Here is an 18,372-nt window from a genome sequence, read left to right as displayed (position 1 = left end):
TATAAGTACATAGTTATAATGAGCAAGAGTGCCTCTACCAAAATTGTGAATTTAATGGCCCCAGGGTCACGGTTCTGGTGTTAGGGCGGGGCTCTATTGATTATATAGTGAAAATGCATTAAATCTTTGAAAATCTTCTTCTCCTAGGTTTTAAATAAACTTACTAAGTATATAGTTATGTTGAGCAAGAGTGCCTCTTCCAAAATTGTGAATGCCTTAGCATCTAGCTTAAAACATGAAACAAATTCAATCATTTGAAAGTTATTGCATGATGCACAGGTGACCTATAAGGCCCGTGGGCCTCTTGTTTTATATGTAGACTACTCTGGAACAATTACAAATCGGGCACGTATTGAATACTACCCCAGAGGGCATGGTAATACTTGATAGAAATCAGAGAATCCATCCTAATGGTTACAAGAAAGGGATTGGGGACAGGGTCAGAACTGAGAGAACAAATAATAAGAAGTAAGCAAGTATTTCTCTGTATTTTTTTTTTTTGGGGGGGGGGGGGATTTCATCTTTCATATTCTTTAAATGCATAAAGCAGAGCTTGATGTGATGGAAACTAAAACTAAAAGTAGGGATGTCCAAAATGTGTTTTTCGAAAGGAAGAGGAAGAATGGGATTTATTAATACAATGTTCAGTTGATATCAAATAATGAGGATCCAGTAATGAGGGAGAGAAGCTAACTAGGATATATCGTATTGACATAGGAATGGAAATTATCATTATTGACAATACGTCGAAAATCTTAATGTCGAGTTGAAGGCCACAGCAAGTGCTTTCTGTTCACGCAGAAGATTTTGTATAAATTCTGCTTTGTATAAATAGGGTCGGAAAGTCTCGTATACTTTCACTTTCGCTTTGCAACTTCCGTCCAACAGACCTAAATGTCACTATGTTTTGCCTTCTGGTGTACTCATATGACTGGCGTAAATCGCACTTATGTTCTAAATTCACCAGTTCAAACGAACATAAATTATTTATAAATAAAAACTCAAAACACCAATATAAAGGATGAGCTCGCATGCGCGAGTGCAACAGCTTTTTAATTTTACAATCGTTATAACATTAAATAAATCTTCGTCACATACAAGTAATCACCCCGTTCTACAAAAGAGAAACGATAAGTTATTGAACACATTCATGAAAAGAAAAACCATACAAAATAATATACTTGGGGAGGGGTTGGGGGGGGGGATTGGTCTGTTGCACTTAAGGCAGCGAAACTTCGAATGACTTAAAAAACCCTTAATACAACCCAATACGACGTATACATGCCTAGCATGATTTTAACCTACAGAACCGCGAATCTTAAAACCAATCGATCTTCGATACAGCCACGCCCCCAAATTCCGTAAACAAACCAACGTGTTTACCGTAACTTTTATAAATATATTTATGTTCTAAATTCACCAGTTCAAACGAACATAAATTATTTATAAATAAAAACTCAAAACACCAATATAAAGGATGAGCTCGCATGCGCGAGTGCAACAGACTTCGATGATAAAGAAAAGATAAAAAAGAAAATTTGTAATTCTAACAAAAACCACCCCTCCCCCTAAATACCGAGACCTTTTGTAACAAATAATTTCTGATGTAAACTTTCTTTTACATAACCATCTTTAGCTGAATCAGATCGCCACCTGCCATGCTTTTTGAAAAGTCTGTCACAAATTCTAGAATTAGCAGCTGCAGTGGCACCGCCTGCTCGAAGGCTATGCAAACTAAATTTGCTCTTATCTAACCCAATAAATTCAAGTGCAGACAATAAAATTTCCCTAGCTCGGGTATATGATAAACTTTTATGTCCAATTAAGGAACACATACCTGATTTTTTACAAAAATTCATAGAACGAAAAATAAACTCATTAGAACCAGGTGGAATCTTGGCTTTCTCTAAATATCTTTTCTTGATAATAATAGGACATGTAACACGACTAGTGCCAGATATGTACACAGTATTTCCTTTCATATAACGATCAGTTCTACTTTTTTGAATAAAAATGGACATATGATCATCATAAAGGCTTATGTCACACATTCTAATATTAACTAACTCTGAGAACCTCAAAAAACCTGTGAAACTTAAAATACACATACATGCGATTCTAAGGTCTAATAAGTTACATGTTTCGTTCCCGTACAATACTCATATGCTTTTAAGAATTTCAGGTGTAATAGGTTCCTTTTTATTGTTAGATCGGTGACCAATTGATCTGTGACATCCTTCCCTGGTGAATATTGCGAGATCCAAGGAACACGGATTAAGATACCCAGATAGTTTATGTGCCCAGCTAATAGCATAAAACGCTTCATCGATTGTATTCACTGAATTACAAGTTTCACCAAGTTTGACCATGTACAATGAAACATTATAATCTGAAGCAGGAAGTGGAGAAATTTGATAAGTAGAACACCACTTACAGAATCTGTTGAATGCAGCTGAATATTGTTTCTTAGTATTTTCCGCCTTTGATTTTTCGCACACAGAAGGGAGTTTGTCGGCTATAGTCTGTCCCACCAAGTTACTGTAAGCACTTTTCGCATGATATCTCAAGAAATATAAATACCTTGGCTTTCAAACCAGTTCCGATGGATAGATCATTTTTTTCCAACCTTCCTCCGTTTATCCGAACCCTCGAGGTCAACCAGTGTATACACACGGCGGCAAATTCAAAGTCTACGGTGATTTAACATGGTAAACTCGTCCATTAACTACGAGATTACGGGGCCGGGAACCAGTTTTCGACGGGAGTAGTCGTCCTTTGCAAAGTAAATTTCCAAAAAATCGTTAAAAATATAAGGAATTAATTTAAATTGCTTTTATTGATAATATAACTTTTACTTTGAATTAAAATAAATTTTAACTGCATTTAACAAATTTAATTATAAACTACGAGAAAATAGTCCGAATCTAACGAAGTACAACTTATGGATAGGCCTAATGGCTGTTGACATGATGATGCAAGCAGCTTCGCCAGGCCCAGTGTTTAAAACGTAAGTTGTTTATTTATTCTATGGTATTTTTTGCAGCTGTTGTTGTTTTACTAGCTCATATACACACAAGAAAGAAGTGTCTACAAATGCTAAGTATATATTTCAAAACGCGTGATATATGCTGACATTAGAACAACAGCTCTCTTGTTAAGTGCCCATGGACCGTTCGTGCTCTGTAACGGTCTGTATACGTGTAAACCCGTGTGTGAAAATTGAAAAATATAAAGGAGTGTTCCTATGATTATAAAAGAACACGAATATGGTTAAACAATTAGGTGAAATTTTAATAATACCTAAAAAAATAATAGCTAGTAACTAGCCTAGAGTTTAAAAAATTTATTCCTACTTTCATTTTCAATTCATAACATTTCATGTACATGCATGCATTTGGCAAATAAATAACAAGCTTCATATATAAAGTGTATTTTTATTTTTTCATTTATGTGTAGTATCAACACCCTGTGGACATCAAAACAGAGTTTTCAATAGATAACACATTTTGGAATTATTTTTCAAAACTTTTTTACAATATTAAAATGTGCATATATTTTAAATTTTCATCAAGTCTTTGGATTGAGTTCTATAATGGTCATTAATGTGAATGCATGTATATTGATTAATTAATTAGCAGAACCAGGAATAATTAAGGTAGATGAATAATATATGCACCCACTGTTTCATGATTTGTCTTGACCTAACAGTTTAAATGAGAAAGTTATAATATGTAGTATTCACTATTCATGACAGGAAAACAAAAATAAATAAATAAATAAATAAATAAACAGTACATGTCATATTATGTCTGTATATTGATCAGCATAAAAAGTCAAGATAGGCTGAATCATTTCATCTAAGTACAGACTTTAAAATAAAATTGATAATAGATATACATGTAACATCAGATATATTTCCATTTCATGTAATTCATACTAGCTGTCATGCACATATTCAGAGTTCAAATTCTCAGTCTAGCCATATTCAATGTTCAAATCATGACCCCTGGGGGTAGGGTGGGTCCAAAATGGCCGATTAAAGTTTTACATAGGAATTTATAGGGAAACCTTTTAAAATCTTCTTTTTAAGTACTTCAAAGTCATGATTAGTGATATTTATATGGAATCATCCTCAGGTAGTGTATATTCTAGTTTGTTCAAATCATGATTCCCTAGGGGTTGAAATTCAAGCAGAAGCATCCTGGGATTCTAAATTATTTAAATTATGACCCCTGGGGTAGGGTGGGACTACAATAGGGAACCCAAGTTTTACACTGAAATATACAAGAAAAATCTATTCAAAAATCTTCTTCTTGGGAGTTACTGGTACATGTACTAGGCAAGCATAGCTGATACTTATGCAAAATCATTTTGGGGTAGTGTAGATTTTAAATTTTTCAAATTATGACCACAGATATTAGGTTGGGTCACAAAAGGTATAACAGGGGAAATCTGGTAAAGAACTGCATGGTCAAAGCTATTCAGGTAATTACAAGTGATGTGGCTCATGAGCCTCTTGTTATGTAAGTGATAAGTCATTATATTTTACAGAAAATTTGAGAAAATATTAACTGCTGATCTGTGTCTAAGCACCTTTAAAACTGCACAATCTCACCATTTGAAAGAATAAACAAACATCAATAAAAAAATGTAATTATAACTGAAGCATAAAATGTTTTATTATACTTTTATTACTTTAATACAAAATTATGTTTTTATAGGTTGAATAATTCACAAGAGCCCAAAGCTTTGATGACCATGCAGAGTCAAGATATTGTGACAAAGAATGCCTGCATTAAGGTTTCGTCAAAGATCAACATGTCTAAAAAAAATATTTTTACAATAGCTCCAAAACTATGTGTGGTATAAAGTCAAAATGTTTACAGTTTGTAAATGTATAATTGATTAATAGATAGAAAGCATCACTTGATAACAAATATTTAAAAAAAGATATTTATTTTTTGAGAAAAATTGAATCAGAAAATGTGCATATTTTAAAAAAATGCACCTGCTTAATTCTGTCCTTTTTGTAAAAACCATCATTGCAGAAATAATATATGTTTATCATTGAAGGCCAAGTTGGACGTGAATGGTCTCTGAAAGGCTGTTATTGAAAGCATGACATATATAAAGACAAGACCCCTGTGGAACCCGCCATTTGCATTGTACTTTCGCTTTCAAGTCTTAACATTTGGACAAAATAAACAGGGAAAACAACTTTCCAGAGGCTATCCAAGTCCAACTTGCCCTTCATTGATAATCATATTTTGTTTCTGCAGTGATGGTTTTCACTAAAAGTACGGAATTAATTAGGTGCGTTTTCTGAAAAAATTATGCATTTTAAAAAAGATTTTTTCTCAATTTAAATATTTTTTCCAAGTATTTTTTATCAAATGATACTTTCTATCTGTTAATCAATGAAAAATTTATAAACTGTAAAAGTTTTTACTTTATACCTCACATAGTTTTGGAGTTATTATAAAAATAAATTTTTGGATATGTTGACCTTTGACGAAACCTTAAGAAGACTGTACACTCAATTTTTCAGAATAACATGTCAGATTGAAATCCATCTTATGTGGGACTAAACAATCAGGACATTCTTCTGGATCACAGGTAGTAATTGTTATATGAATGAGAAAGATGCTCTTCCAATGTATACTTCAGACTGGAACCTGAAAATGAGAATTAACCAAGTACATTGTATATGTATTTTTAATAAGTAAATAATTTATATTAATATGATGAGCACGGTCTGAATTTTTATTTTATCTTTAAATTTCACTTTGCACAAATTTAAAAGTATTTTTTATGCACTGAAATCTTTATGACAAATTAAAATGTTTTATCATTAATTTTTTTTCAGGCACAAAGTATTGACAAAACCAAAAATTACCTGGTAATCTGCAAATGGAGTGATCATTGGATGAGCCAGACAACACCATTTCCCTCGGAAATTTTAGAATAGAGGCAATCTCCATCTTTATAGATGACTGATGTCGACATTTTCTCACTTCTGTTTCATGTCTTTTCTACAGCATGGACTCAAGCTTCAGTGGGCACTTTACAATTATTCTTCTAATTTTGTTCTAATATCCTTAAATATAGGACAAACAATTCATTTATCTTTTAAAATATTGTTAAATTTTACTTAATAATACGATGAAAACAGTGCAAACAAACTGGTTTATCCTATAATCTAAAGCTGTTTTATGGTTCAAGCATTTATAATTTTACAAGAGTTATTAAAAATCTGTTAAGGTATTTGGATTCTCAGCCAATAAGGATAGCTCTTTAGTTTATAATTTAATTCAGAATCTCAAAATGAATCTTGAAAAATTAAATTTCTTCATGCAACAGTTTTTATTTTATCATGATAATGTTTATAACTTCTCAATGTCCTTTAAGGTTGTTTGAAGTTCTCAGAAAGGTCTTGTAGAAAGTGAAAATGTTAACCTAATATAGTAAAACTCTGTTCAAGAAAAGTCAATGGGACCTATGAAAATATTTTGCTATAACCATAATTTGTTTTATCCGTTTAAGGAATTCATTAATTTACATAGCTGGGTACCAAGGTTACCTCGCTATATCTGAGAATTCGCAATATCTGTGTTCATATCTAGACAAATTTTTGAAATAAAATCTCTTACTTAAATATGAATTTTACTCTTAATTTCACACAAATAAACAGAAATAATGATTTGACATTTGAGGGCGAGACAGCACCATGACTATGGGCCGAGACAGAGATATCTCAGCCCCGAGGGAGAGACAGCTGTACTCAGGCCCCCAAAAATTTTAGTCTTGTTTCCTGTTACCCAACCTACCTTAATTTTTCGCACCTGACCCTACAGTTTTTTAGGTTTGGAAAAAACCTGGAATTTCATGTTCCCATGTTCTAAAACTGAAAAAAATAATGAATATTCAAGTGGTATTTTACGAAAGAGGAATTTGGCCACATAAAAAAAATATTTTTATCTTGTAATTACGAGATCTTTTCTCGTAATAACGAGATAATTAACTTGTAATAACGAGATATTTTCTTGTTATAACGAGATCTTTTCTCGTAATTACGAGATAAAAATATTTTTTATGTGGTCCTATTCATCTTTCGTAGTATTTTATGATACTACCGAGTATATGTCTTAAATATTGACTTTCATAAATACTACTTGAGTCATGCATCAAAAGACAAAATTTAATTTGTAATGAAAATATTGGTCTATGACATGTTTAATTTGGTTTTGTATTAGTTCATATCGAAAATAGAAAGAATTCAAAAATAAAATAATTTTCCTGCCTACCTACCCAATTTTTGTCCCCCGCTTGAAAAGTGGGGGATATTAATTTGGGTTTGTCCGTCCGTCCGTCCGTCCGTCCGTCTGTCCGTCCGTCCGTCCGTCCGTCCGTCTTTCTGTCTGTCTGTAACGCTTTCGTTTCCACACGATATCTCGAGAACCCTTTGAGCTTTTGCAATGAAAGTTAGCATAGCAACTCCCTATGGACTAAAGAAGACCCCTATTGATTTTGAGGTCAAAAGGTCAAAGGTCAAGGTCATAAATAAGCAAATTCTGTCTGTTAAAACACTTTCGTTTCCACACGATATCTCTAGAATCATTTGAGCTATCGCAATGAAATTTTACATAACAACTCCCTGTGGCCTAAAGAAGACCCCTATTGATTTTGAGGTCAAAAGGTCAAAGTTCAAGGTCGTAAATTTATACATTCTGTCTGTGTGTAACACTATCATTTCCGGGCGATATTTCAAGAAGATTTTGAGCTTATGCAATGTAATTTTATACCAAAACTCCCTAGGACGTCTCTCGCCCCTCTCAAAGTGCCCCGCCCCGTTTGTTTTATTAGTATTTATAGTATTACATGTCGCTATTTTTAGCGCAGGGGCAGGAGGAGAGTTATTGCGTATAAAACAGGTTCTCGGCGGACTTTATGTTCTTATTACATCTATTAAAACTGTTTAATAAAGGCTAAATAAATCAAACACCATGGATTGTGTAAAATTTTGAGAATACCGAACATGAAAACATGAATATATACATGTATGTGACTTCAGTTCTGCATATACTTCACTCCGGGTAAAGCGACTCCGTGGTCTAGTGGTTATGTCTCTCGCTTCAAATGCGAGAGGTCCCGGGTTCGAATCTCGGTCGAAGCTTTCTTTTTTTTTTTTTTTTTAAATACTTTTTTTTTTACTAAATGATAGTATTCAGCATGTGAAATGAAAAATTTATGAGGTTATAAAATCATCATTACAGTGTGATAAATATTCCATATAAAAAATCTTCTATACACATAATAAAGAATAAGCAATCAAATCTTTATATGCATATTGACATACATGTATTTTATTTCCTTCAGTATACATGTATACATTTAATAATTCTACAAATTCAGTCAGGGGGAGCCGACTTTTTCCCTAAGCGGGGGACACGAATTCTCTGAATTAGCTTGTTTTTCCAGGTTGGTAGCAGGAAACAAGATAATTATTTTTTGGGCCTTAGAAGGCACTGTCTCGCCTAGTCCAAAACATCTGTATCATTGATGTTTGGAATAATTCTGTTATATTTAAGGTTAACCAAAATGTATATCCTGGGTCTGAATTTTTCTAACACCGATACATTACATGAAGGTTTGGAAGGGCAAGGTCAAAATTCATTGGTGACGTAGTTTAATATTGATGCAGACAACAAACGTTGTTTTGCACCGATATCAAAGAAGGATTTATGTGTTCAGAGAGTTGGAAGTACATGTATAACAAAGTCAAGAAATACTGTGGCATATGCATGTGAGGACATCACTTGTTCACATACTGTGACATAGAAACGATGAATTGACTTATTTTTACCGTGTGTTAAGGCCTACAGTTTTTTAACAAACGTAAAAGAGTTGGATTTATAAGGAAAGCTAAGATGAAACGTTAAGGTAAGGCAGCAATTATGATTTTTAAAAATCTTAATCCTAGTGATATTACTTTGATTGATCTATAATGTTACGTGTTGGCTTTAAATTATAAAACTAATTTTACTTGAGCTAAATTTGCAGTAGCCTAGCCTCGATTATTCTATCGAAATGTTGTGTATGAATTGAGTCATACCTCTTTGCCTTTATGCAGTGACTAACCCTTTTATGAATCTTTGGTCCCTTGGGTCTCAGTCTGGGTATGAAAGTTTGTTGAAAAAGTGATATTTCTTGTAGTATAAACAATGATAAATATATACTTGGAAGTCTCGGGCGTTATAGGTTTTTCGGACGTCGATAACCATAGAGCACTCCCGAACGTGTGTGACGTCATTTCCTTACTGACGACGACGTACGGAAAATTACGAACAATGGATGATCCCCTTCCGAAGTGGCAGCCATTTTGACAATGTTAAATCTCCGTAGACTTTGAATTTGCCGCCGTGTGTATACACTGGTTGACCTCGAGGGTTCGGATAAACGGAGGAAGGTTGGAAAAAAAATGATCTATCCATCGGAACTGGTGTGAAAGCCAAGGTATTTATATTTTTTGAGATATCATGCGAAAAGTGCTTACAGTAACTTGGTGGGACAGACTATAGTTTCTTTAACTGTGGATTCACGCATTTCCAGGAAGATGTCCATTTGCCCGATTTAAAGATATCTGCAAAACTGATGAATTAAAAAAATAATGATACTAAAATATCGATTATTAGAATATCAGGACCTCGCCAAATAAATTAAACATGGCCTTGTCCAACAAAGTATTAAATTAAATTCAAAATATCAGGACCTGCCAACATAAATGAAATGGCCTTGTCCAAACACCCACCAATACAATTTTTTTTAATGCATCAATTAATATGTTCAGCATTGTACGTATAAAGCGATACTTGTATCAACAAAATTTATATACAAATAACAAGACCTTGCCAGCTTCATCAAGACAAAATCTTGAAAGGGCCGTGTCTTTATCTAAAATCCGATCTGTACAACAAAAATTCAGTCACAATTTCCGCTCTAAGACCTTCCCATCTTCATCAAGACAATTCTTGAAAGGGCCATGTCTAACACAAAATAACACTCTTCAGACCTTGCCAGCTTCTTCAAGACAATCTTGAAAAAGGGCCATGTCTAAATTGTTTCACAGCAAAGCCTCACAGCGAGGACTCTAGAATTGAAATAACGTGAGCCAAAAAGGCTTTTATTATTCGTACCATGACAAAACAAATTTTGATGTGGCTCAAATTCTAGTACATCAATCACATAATTCTTGAATGTCATATTTTGACCAAACAACAAAGTCCAAAAAGGAGATGATGGCCATTTTGGAACGATTAAGGTACCACTAGCTCTACAAAATTTTAAATGCTTAATTGCTCGAGAAACCAAAGAGATGGGTGGAACTAGCCAATTATTTTTGAATTTCCAGTTTTTCGAAAACGCGTCTACTGCTTCTGTAGTAGGACACCAAAATAAGGAATTGAATCTCTGTAATTTGGCATTTTGAGCGTTAGCAAATCTGTCCACCGTATGTGGACCCCGCATACTATCAATTAATTCAAAAAACTCTGTACTAGTTTGCCAATCATCAAAATCAATAACATTAGAAATGTAATCGGCTTTTGTATTCAAGTCTCTTGGAATCCAAACTAAATTCAAAGAAATACCAAGTGAATATTGGAAATGTGTTTGGAAGCTGGACGGAAGACGAAAGTCAGCAAAGTTCAACATGGAGAGAACTGGAGGCTGTGAACAGGGTTGTCAAGAGTAATGTTTCACATTTGACAAATGAAAATATAAAGATCATTTCAGATAACAAAAATGTTTCTGTTATTTTATCGGTTGGTAGCAAAAAATCATATTAACAAGATATTGCAAATGATATTTTCAAAACATGTTCAGAAAACAGTATTCGAATCAACCCTGTTTGGAAGCCCAGGGCGGAAAATAAAAAAACAGACAGTTTGAGTCGATTGACAGACATGGATGATTGGTCAGCAGATGACGAAATTTTTGAATATTATGAAAAAATGTGGGGTATGCATACAGTGGACAGGTTTGCTACACATTACAACAAAAAGTGTATTAGATTCAATTCAAAGTATTGACAAAAAGTGTATTAGATTCAATTCAAAGTATTGGTGCCCGGGCACAGAGTGCATAAATGCTTTTGATATTTGTTGGGCAGATGAAAACAATTGGTTGGTTCCTCCTCCAATTTTAATTCCAAAAGTTATAAACAAAATTGTTTCAGACAGAGCAAAAGCAACTTTGAATGAATCTTCTCCATTCTGGCCAATGTTATTTGATGGTGAAAAGTTCAAAAGTTTTATTCAGTCTTGGAAATATTTATCAAAGAAAAGATTGATTACTCATGGTAAAAGCAAGAAATCTGTATTTGCCAAATATCCTTTGGATTTCAAAATGGTAGCGTTCAAGATAAGATTTTAATGATTTAAAAAAAAAGGAAGGGGACGTAAAAATGGTATGACATGAATTTAAAGATTATTGTACAGCTGCATATAAGTTATATTAAAAATTTGATTTTAGGACTAAATCTTCAGACACATGTAAACAGAGCAGTAGAAGATAGTGGTGTCCCATTGAAAAGTAGCCTAGGAAGCCTTAGCAATCATATGTCAACGTATCTTGTCCTTTCCAAAAGTGAAAACACAAATAAAACGTATTCAAACAGTTTCCAGCGATGGAGGAAATTTATCAACAATCATGGGCACGTGAATTACCAGCTAAACCCGTGTATGTTGCGTTATATATAACCCATTTGTTGGATAAAGGTGCATCCTATTCCACTGTGAGTTTTACAATTTATTCGATCAAATGGATTCATAATTTAAGCGGTTTAGACGATCCTACAGAAAATTCGTTTGTAAAGTCACTTCAAGATTCTGCAAAAAGATTATCCACAAAACCTGTGTGTAGAAAGGATCCTGTAGACAATGAGATGTTACAGAATTTGTGTTCACTACATAAAGAATCTGATGATGTTTTAACACTAAGAAATTTAGTAATGATTCTGATGGGGTTTGCAGGATTTTTTAGATTTGATGAAATTAGCTCTTTAAAGTGTAACAATGTCGTGGTTGAAGAAGATTATTTAAGAATTTTAAGTTAATCACAAAAAATAAGCCCATTAGTTATACAGCAGCAAAAGAAAACATTGTTAAAATGCTAATATCTGTTGCTCCAAATTTAAATATTGGAATTCATTCACTTCGTTCAGGTGGTGCTTCTGTTGCAGCCAATTCTGATGTTGACGAGAGATGTATAGTAAGGCACGGCCGTTGGAAATGTCTGTCAAGCAAAAACATGTATATCAAAGATTCCATTGTTAAGAGACTTCAAGTATCAAAAAAGTTGGGGCTATAAATTTGTAATAAATAATCAAGTAATTACTCACTTCTCTCCCTTTTTTTTGGTATTTTTCTAGCGTCTTCACGGTGCGCTATAATGTAGGCCTTTCAACTGCCGCTAGGGGTCGGTATTATGAACGATAACTCACAGCTGAAACTTGTTTAGAGCAGGCTAGGGGTATCTAACTGTTTACACGAAAGGCAGTTTTAAGCATTTTCCAAGTGTCTCTTTGCTCTCAGTAGAATCCAGTGGTTTTAAAATTTATCACCAATGTTCAACTTATTTTCTGTTAAGATGCGAACACCGGTTTACTGCATATAATTCAAATTTTTAATTAAAATAAAAAGTGAAATCTACCTCCTTCTCAGTTCTAACCTAATTTAATTTTTATACTAGGTCGTTCCCCTTCGTGCTTAGTAACACAAATAAGATGATCAATTGTTGCATTTACTTGCAAAAATATATACATTTACACAGGAAGCGAAAAAGCGCGAACACAATAAACTTGACATTAAATTTTCTTCATAATAATAATCGTCAAAGAGAGTTAAACTATTGAATATAATCTGTTCCCCATTCATTTCGCCTTGTTATTGCAGGTAGAGTGAAGGCGCTCTCTTTCTCTTGGTCAAAACTTTCTGTGTACAAAACAATGTAAGGAACCCTTTTGTGTATATAACAATACCAATGCTGAAGCAGCCTATATGTCATTCCTATAAACGATAACTCATAAATCGGCACCAAGTTGGTCATTTTTCACACCTGAGTTACCTGTCATTAAACACAACATCGGAAAAGTAAATTATAAATGATTAAACTTTCTAATGATGTAGTTAAAAGTATGCATAAGTTATTATCTTTTCTGATAATTTCATGTACCTATAAATCTATCTATACAATGTTTTTACTCTATGTGCAACTTGAAAAATTAGTTGAAAGGCCTATATAATGCTAACATGTTTGTTGTGTTGTTTAATGAGTGAAGTAAAGTGTGGACTTATAATTTCTCGCGTTACGACAGTATAGCGAGAAATAGTTTTCCTAACGATATGTAAACGAATTATTGTTCTTGAGCGGAAGTTGCGTATTGTGTATGTGGTAATATTGTGAACTTGGTAACAACCAATGAAATGGGAGTTGGGGGAATGACGTGTTTGAATAGTTTTCTCATGATAGTAGAGTTCAGTTTCTAGCGCACGCTCTACCCGAGCAGGTCATTTTTCAAAGTTTAAAATTAAATATATACATATATTATATTTTGTGTTTGTTTTTTTCCAAAATTTTACATATTAGTAAGTTGCATAGGTTTGTATGAGTCCGCCATTCATTTTGTTTACCTCGCCATTGCTGCAGACTTACAGGTTTTCATAGTTTTTTAAGCAAATTTTTTATCTATGGTTTTTCCTGGGCAGCGAGGGAAGCATAGTTACTTATACATTATGTTTACATTATATTCTACTGTTCTGTTTGATGTGAGATGTAATAAATCCTAGCGTCTTCACGTTGCACTATAATGCTAACATGTTTGTTGTGTTGTTTAATGAGTGAAGTAAAGTGTGGACTTTCAAAACCACAACATATCTTAAACAATTTTTTTTTTGTTAAAAAGAGAAGGAATGTATGAATACAATGTTAAATTGATTGGTAAAGGATTGGATCCCGAAATGCGGGAAAGGACACCGGTTCAGGGAGATCAGCTCAGAGTTTGAACTGACAAGAGATTTTCTCAAATCAAGATTAATCGAGGAGGGGGGCACTCTTGACTATGTGCTTGTCTTCCTTACACTAAGTGCATGTACACGTTAAAACATGTTATATATTTTTTCAATTAATAAAGTAAGTTGCTTCCATAAGATCGGTCATGATTCTAATTAGGTATTGATTGTTTCCATGGAAACAAATCCTGCTGCAATAATTATATATATGCCAATTTAAGTTAGAGTCCATCTGTTAATCCCGATAAAAAAATTAATTTTCATGTTAGTGAAATGACCAGGTTTATGGAATTTATATCATTAAAAAAGACACATAATCATGCAATAAATCTGTAGATTTTGTATATAAAACATATCAATGAAAATAATTTTCCTAGAGTTATGGCTGCCATAGTAACCATTTTTCTCAAAATAAATTATAAAATACTAATTTGATATTTAGTGCAATTCAACTGAATTCAATTTATTTTACTGAAAAAGAGAAGAAAAATAATAAATTATATTATTCATACCTGTCAGTATTACAAAAATTGTGATAGCAACCAATATAAGGAAGTGTTCAAAAACTACTTTTCTCTGGAACACAACTCTTTTATGACCAACTAATGAATACTTTACTCAGTTGTGGTAGTCACTCCAACAAATATTCTATCAGAGAAGGCAAAAATTAAATCTGTATATAATATGCCGAAAAAAATATTATTTTGAAAATGGTGCACTTTCCGTAGGTCGGCTGTATTTTGGGCCTCAAAATGGTGGTTTGGGTTACCATGGCAACCGGGACTCAAAATAAAAAAAAATCACCCCCCAAAAGTTCTATACATTGTTTCTACATTGCATGCAAAAAATCAGCCAAATCTGTGAAGTACCATTTTTTTCTGAATTCTTTGATTCTTACAGAGATTGACTCTTAATGACCTAAGGATCATTATTCTATTTCTTGATGTTGTAAAGTTCCAAGTCCCATTTACTGCTACTTTTCTCTTACTTTTCTATAAATAAGAACCAGTAGAGATTCAGTCTCGACAGAGACTTCTGGTTTCTGAACATCATAGGAAATCAACAATCTTTGAAAAAGTGTCTATATTATTTTTGACTTTCTATTTCTACAGTCCATGACATTATAAATCGTGTCTTGGACGCTGTTTTGGATCTGCAAACAACAGTAATACAATGATGAATTAAAATATTTGACATGGAATGTCGCCATGGGACAGTACTTGGACGGGTCTGTGAGAAAATATGGAAACACGAAAAAGAAATACATTGTTAAAAGTGTCAATCAATGTTCCTTTTTCTTGGCCGGGCTTATCGCTCGAAGAGCAATCGGCTTATAGCATCCCGTTGAAAGAAGGAAGTCCACCTTATCCGTGTGTGGCTCCCCCATACTGGGGACCTGCTACAGATACGCAAGTCGTAAAATGGGGACATAAAAAACATTGGGGACTTGATTTAAGTCCCCAATCTTTTTTATCGTTGAAAACGAAAAATTGACATGTCTAAACCCTAAAAATATCAAAAAAATAATGTGTCCCAGTTACGGGGTTTTATCGGACACATGATTACACAGATATCGTGTTGATTGAAATCGCCATCTTCACTTACACATCTCTGACGTTACACACTTCTAGATTACGCATGCGCGTGTGTAAAAAAAGCGGAAGTCCAATTGTTTGAAGCGGGATACAATAAACATGTGGAAAAGAAGACACAGAGGAAAGCCTGGGCACAGAATCCTAGATTCTTTTGATAAGGATGATTTTTATGCTGGAAAACGGTATGTTATCTACTTCTTGGATAAAATATATGGTTCGAGGAAACTTGCATCAAAGTATTGAAGGGGGGGGGGGGGGGGGCAGTGACGATTGCTGCATAGGCCTATCGGGTACCCAGTTGAAATGAAAAGACAGTTATTTATGCGATTTTCTTTCTTGAAATAGTACACAATTTATGCTATTCATTTCACAATGATTTAAAATTCATCAAATGAAAGGTATATTAATCGAATGTGTTTTGTATTTCATGTCAACATGAAATGACCTTTACTAAGTTTTAACTGAACTAAATCCAGTCCACTTTAATTAGAGAAAATGGAAATGTAGTTTGTATGTGTGAGTTTTTTTGAGCCAATTGTGGGATCGGGTTGTACCACCCCCCCCCCCCCCCCCCCCCCTTCTTCTTGAGATCTGCAACTTATTGTTTTTAAAGCAAAACCTAAGATTGGGTTGTACCAAACACCTCAACAACCCACCCCCTTTTTCTTGAGCTCAGCAACCTATTTCTGGTGTTGTTTTCTTTTCATTTTTTAAAGCAAAAAGTGAGATCGGATTGTACCCCCCCCCCCCTTTTACTTGAGAGAGAACATATACAGTGTAGTTATCAATTCAACATATATATTTTACTTGTCCTATAATATATAGACATTACTTAATACAATAATAGCCTATCTCAATTTTACTCATAATGCACTTATTATCTACTGCTAAAGAGCAAATAATTGAATATTAAGTGTATATTGTTTTCATGTTGTTTATATTAAAGAAACTTGGGCTGAAGCATCTTTTAATTTAAAAAGCTACCACATTAAATTACTTATATGACAGTACAATTCATTAAGTGACAATTATATTTTCCACATTTTTCTTAATTATTATCATTTTACAGCATTCTTTTAAATAAAATCACATTTGATCTCTCTAAGGGCCTGTACAGGTTATGGGCATTGGAATAAAAATGCTCAGAAAGGAAATATGGATAAAAATGTACGTCTTGAAAAAATTTTATTAGTGAATTTTTTTTTCATATAATTATTATCCTTAAACATGTTAAAAGATATAGAATTAAACTAGAATATAAAAATCATGCAAACTTGTGTTTATTAGATTTTTTTAATCAGGTCATTATATCCTAAAGCAGGACATTATACCCCTGGCCCTGTCGTTTTTATTATGTCCAATAAAAATTTTATATATTTTATTTTGCATTTTGGCACGATTCTCATAGAAGATAACAATATTTATTATTTCCAATAAAAATGATATTGTGTATGCACCAAAATTGACAAAAAACTATTTATTATAATCAGTCAGGACATTGTACTATAAGGGCATTATACACTTCCGGTGTAAACAGCTTACTCAGGAACTGAGGAAGCAGGTAAGGCATGGTTTGGACTGAAAAAAAACCCACGTCCTTGTTTGATTCCTTGAAACGATTGTGGAATTATGTTCTGGAGACTTGAAGTCTGTACAAAGACACACTACTTCAAAGTAGTTTCATGTCGACCGCTTTATACCTGTTAGACAGAATCATGGATAAGCCTTTCCGAATTCCCTCTGTTTAATTCTCCTTTCACTGTTAGTGTGTTTGTTTATATACAAACAGCTTTGAAATTGAATTTTTAAGAGATCATTATAATTTTATATCATATGATATGTATTTTTTTTTTAAAGCAGGGTTTAAATGTATTCAATTTTTGTATATTTAGATACCTTTGTTCTATCAGAAAAAATCATAGGCTATAATCTGTCGAAGAATCATTTATCCGTGATAATAAATAGCTTTTGACTTGGATAAGCCTTTAATGTCCCTCTGTTTAATTTCCTTTCATGTTAGTGTGTTTGTTTATATACAAACAGCTTTGAAATTGAATTTTTAAGAGATCATTATAATTTTATATCATATGATATGATCTTTTTTAAAGCAGGGTGCAATGTATTCAATTTTTGTATCCTTTCTATCAGAAAAGTCATAGGCTATAATAAGAATCATTTGACTTGTTTAATGTATTGTGGTAGTTTATTTATGTATTCTTAAATTATTTCATTTCAATCCAGATGTAAATTATCTTGCTTATATTTGGAAACACCCATTTTTATGCGACCATCAGATCGGGGAGGAAGACGACTGGCTTAATTCTCTATAGCTACACTCTTCACATACTAGAATCATCTTTTTCAACTTGTCCATCTGTTTATATTCAATATTGCTTTTATAGTTTATATTTTGGTTAGACTATATTTTGGTAGGGGGTAAATTATGTACATTGTACGTACATTATAGCAGTTTTCTGTAAGACTTGTAATAAATTTGTAAAGTTGGAATACCAATATTGACCTCATATAGAACAACACCTACATGTAGTATCGCGAGTACCTCACAGATATAAATTCTTACTACCGCTCTTTTGCAAGGGAGTAGAGAAGGCTCTAAATCTCACAATTTAGATTTCTGGGGTATAACAATGCTTACACTAGTGACAATCAATAAATATAATTATGATTCAAACAATCATGCCGAAAGTACA

At 33.2% G+C, this 18,372-nt stretch overlaps 3 long non-coding RNA genes across 5 annotated transcripts; 1 reads left to right on the top strand and 2 right to left on the bottom strand.

The window, feature by feature from the left end:
* Positions 1 to 1,013: 1,013 nt before the first annotated feature.
* On the bottom strand, positions 1,014 to 2,511 carry LOC134260075 (uncharacterized). Its single transcript, XR_009990470.1, has 2 exons — positions 2,435 to 2,511; positions 1,014 to 1,114 (listed from the first exon to the last, which is right to left on the bottom strand). It is a non-coding gene; the product is annotated as an uncharacterized LOC134260075 (long non-coding RNA).
* Positions 2,512 to 2,952: 441 nt separating this feature from the next.
* LOC134260073 (uncharacterized) lies at positions 2,953 to 6,005 on the top strand. Of its 3 annotated transcripts, none has more exons than XR_009990466.1 (4): positions 2,953 to 3,007; positions 4,722 to 4,800; positions 5,525 to 5,616; positions 5,867 to 6,005. It is a non-coding gene; the product is annotated as an uncharacterized LOC134260073 (long non-coding RNA). The 3 variants fall into 3 exon arrangements; XR_009990467.1 differs by lacking the exon at positions 2,953 to 3,007 and adding an exon at positions 3,106 to 3,188; XR_009990468.1 differs by lacking the exon at positions 2,953 to 3,007 and adding an exon at positions 3,244 to 3,282.
* Positions 5,592 to 9,452, bottom strand: LOC134260074 (uncharacterized). Its single transcript, XR_009990469.1, has 3 exons — positions 9,113 to 9,452; positions 5,897 to 6,097; positions 5,592 to 5,675 (listed from the first exon to the last, which is right to left on the bottom strand). It is a non-coding gene; the product is annotated as an uncharacterized LOC134260074 (long non-coding RNA).
* Between the last annotated feature and the right edge of the window lie 8,920 nt (positions 9,453 to 18,372).

Source organism: Saccostrea cucullata, unplaced genomic scaffold (genome assembly GCF_032062105.1).
Source record: "Saccostrea cucullata isolate Sc308-1 unplaced genomic scaffold, CSIRO_AGI_Scuc_v1 ctg1333, whole genome shotgun sequence".
NCBI lineage: Eukaryota > Metazoa > Mollusca > Bivalvia > Ostreida > Ostreidae > Saccostrea > Saccostrea cuccullata.
Note: the sequence above shows the minus strand (reverse complement) of the source record. Positions and strands in the feature narration are given on the sequence as shown.